Genomic DNA, 3,780 nt, shown 5'->3' with positions numbered 1-3,780 from the left:
GGACTTGTTACATCATGAGGTAATTCTATGTTTCTGTTTTTTTGAAGGGCCACCATGCTGTTTTCCACAATGACTGCACTAGTTTACATTTCAACAAATAATTGCAAGCTTTCTCATTTCTCCACATCCTAGTCAACATGTTATTTTTTTAATAACAGCCATGTGTGATGGTTGATTTTATGTGTCAATTTGTCTAGGCCACAGTACCCAGATATCTGGTCAAACATTATTCTTTATGTTTCTTTGGAGGTATTTTTTTTAGATGATATTAAAATTTAAACCAGTAAACATTGAATAAATTAGATTACCCATCATGATGCAGGTGGGCCTCATCTAATCATTGGAAGACCTTAATAGAAACAGACTGATCTCCTTCCAAGAAGAGGGAATTCTGCAGCAGAATGCCTTTGGATCCCAATCGCAACATCAACTCTTCCCTGGATCTCCATTCCGCTGGCCCACCTTGAAGTCTGTGAACTTGACAGTTTCTACAATCTTGTGAGCCAGTTCCTTTAAATCAATTGCTCAGTCAGTCCCGTATATCCTATAGGTCCTGTTTTCTTAGAGAACTCTGACAGATACATCACTTTAATTGGTAGGCTATGGTTTTCATTTACATTTCCCTAATGATTTGTGATATTTATTATATATCCAATTATATCCACTTTATTGGGGTATAATTTACATAAAATAAAATAGACACATTTTATGTGTATATTTTCATATGAATTTTGACAAATGTATATATCTATATAACCGCTATTACACTCAATATGGAAAACATTTCCATCACTCTAACAGTTTCATCTTAAATCTTTTCAGTCAATTCCCCCAACAACTCTAGCCCCAGACAAGTATTGATATGTTTTCTGTCACTATAGATTCAATCGGCTTCTTCTAAAGTTTCATATAAAGTTAATCATACATTATATATGCTTTATGTATAGCTACTGTCATACAGCATATTTCTAAGATACATCCATCTAATTAAATGTATCAGTAATTCCTTTTTTTTAATCACTTAGTACTATTCCATTGGACAAATACACCTCAATTTGTTTACACATTCACAATTTGGTGAGAAATATTTGGATTTTCCCCCAATTTTTGGCAATTATGAATAAAGCTGCTGTGAAATTTTATCACAGTAGAGTTGATTTTTAAATTATGGCAAACATACCAGGAGCAAAATAGCAGACGAGGAAGCTCCAACTCCTCATTCCCCCATGCAAATATTAAAACACCAACAGAAAATGGCTGAACATATGTTTTGTGAGAAGACAGGGATTCTTTTAACTTAAGTATTTACCTAGGCTTGAAATTGTGGGATTCTATGGAAAATGTATGTTTTACTCAATAAGAAATAGCTAAAATGATATCCAAACTGATAGTAGCATTTAATTAAAAAAAATTTTTTTAGACGGAATGTGTTTTACAGGCAAACAATGAGCAGGTTAATGAACCATATAACTTTCTTTACTTCAGACTAACATTCAAGAAAGATGAACCCAAAATGCATCCTCTTATACTGACCAACAGAACTAAGTACAAATGAAGTCCATGGTGTACCCCGTTAGCATGTTGCACTGTATGTTAAGAAAATGAGCCCTGCCCCGCCTTGAGCCCTGGCCCCCTGGCAAACACAGAACGATGATTATGAAATGTGAGACGATGATACTGTCAGGTAAGAACTTCTTTTCATGCAGTCAACTGCCATAGAGGTGGCACTGAAAACCCCACAGTGCCCACAGCCAAACTCAGTTAGCGGTGGTCCGCTGGTGATGTCATTATGCTCCTTCCACAATATCAGGGGAATCCTGTGGTCAGACATGCTGGTGGCAAAGCCCAAGCTCAAAGTCCAGGCCCAAAGCCCAAGCCCATCCAATCCATTGAGCCAGGATGCTTCGTCTGCTAGGAAGCTCGAGCCTCTCCTTGATTTCCCATACTCTGGCAGAGGCCAGCGGCTAATCAGGCTGTCTGTCTGCAAGTCCACGGTAGCGGTTGTCAAACAGCAGGGCAAAGATATCTCCAAAGCCAAGCAAGGCCAAGTTCGCTATCTCAGGAGTCCGATGACCCTGAGAATATCACAACTGACAAAGTCCCGTAGTGCCAAACTACAGACACTGTATTTGCGATCATACTGAAGTCTTGGCTGTGGGCAGATACTTCTAGCCTCAGAGACAGACAATGTCTTTAAGCACTTGCAGTTGATTTCTCGCCCACTTGGCCAAATCCTGATCTCATAGTTGCCCACACTTCAGAGTATGTAGTCTCCAGGGCTGTGCAAAAGAGACTTGACTTCACATTCGTGCAGAATCACCTTGGTGACCCATTCCGTGTGCTGCTGAGTGTGTTCAGGCTTGTTCCAGAACATAAAGCCCATATTTTCACAGTGAAATCTTCAGAGCAACTTACCAAGATATCCAGTTCATCCTTGTGGTTACCACTAAACATCACCCCTGTGTGACCCTGGAAGTGCTGGGTCCTGGCTTCCGGAACCCCATGCCCAGCAGGCCACAGTGTTGTCAAAGGAGCCCGTCCCAAGCTCCCAAGCTTCTGCTTATCACACTTGACTGCTGTGCAACTGTGAGTCTGGATGCCATCAATGCACTGCCCTGTGCTCACATCCCACAGCTTTGCAGACAAGCTGTCTGACCCTGTGCAGAGAAATCCAACTTTGTTGTCAAGTGCATACACTCTGGCAGTGTGTCCCATCAATGATGAGGGCTCAAAGGCTTCAAGGTTCCAATTGCTTCATTCTCAAATAGGCCTTCAAGCAAACCTTCTTCCAGGGCAAGACGTCCTGAACAGAATCACCTACGTGCCAGCCCAAATTTTTACAGGCAGTCTGAGGATCAAGCCATTTTAACAAATAAAAACTCAGCTCCAGGGGAAGGAGTTTGAGGAAGTCTCCCAAGTCATTGGAGAGATGCCAGAGTTGGACTGCCCTGCTCTGACTAATCAGGTGATCCAGAGTTTCATTTTCCTGCCAGTCCCTCTGAGAAAGAAATGTAACAGGAATGTTACCAAGCCACCCCTCGAAGTCCCTTCTCTCCAAAAAGTTATGGAGAAATTGACCTGAGCGAGCGCTGCAGGGGCCGGGAACCTCTTGCCAAGCTCACACCAACTAGGTGCGCTGGGCTGCTAGAGCCTTCCAGCAGCAGGTGCACTGGGCAGCCCTGGCACCTGCAGGGAGAGAAAGACAAAGGGCCCTGGCACCCGTAGCAGCATTTGAAACTTCCACCAGCAATGCGGGAGAGTTCCAGTTGTTGCAAATACTTGCCGAATATGGAATTTAGGGCCTTTTAAAAATGTTAACCATTCTGTGGCTGTGTTGCCATTTCTTTTTTTTTTTTAAAGATTTTATTTATTTATTTATTTATTTATTTATTTATTATTTATTTGAGAGAGAGAAAGAAAGAGAGAGCATGAGAGGGGGGAGGGTCCGAGGGAGAAGCAGACTCCCCGCTGAGCAGGGAGCCCGATGCGGGACTCGATCCCGGGACTCCAAGATCATGACCCGAGCTGGAGGCAGTCACTTAACCAACTGAGCCACCCAGGCGCCCTGTGTTGCCATTTCTCATCGTGGTTTTAATTTGCATGTTCTCTAGGAGTAGCCGATGCCGATTATGTCCTTACTACTATATGTACATATAAACTATTTTTATATTTTTATATTTTTTTATATTTTTGTATTTTTGTATATGTATTATATTTTACTATATATATAATTTTTAATTGTTCAACTATTTTGCCCATTGTATTAGTGAGTTGTCTTTT

General features: G+C 41.5%; 1 pseudogene; it reads right to left on the bottom strand.

Annotated features, from left to right (window-relative positions):
• Nucleotides 1–1,654: 1,654 nt before the first annotated feature.
• LOC114196987 (F-box/WD repeat-containing protein 2 pseudogene) lies at nucleotides 1,655–2,758 on the bottom strand (annotated as a pseudogene).
• Between the last annotated feature and the right edge of the window lie 1,022 nt (nucleotides 2,759–3,780).

Source organism: Eumetopias jubatus, unplaced genomic scaffold, assembly GCF_037043125.1.
Source record: "Eumetopias jubatus isolate StellerSeaLion01/CBP00866 unplaced genomic scaffold, mEumJub1_p1.0 scaffold_11, whole genome shotgun sequence".
Classification (NCBI taxonomy): Eukaryota; Metazoa; Chordata; class Mammalia; order Carnivora; family Otariidae; genus Eumetopias; species Eumetopias jubatus.
This window is presented reverse-complemented; position numbering and strand designations above follow the sequence as displayed.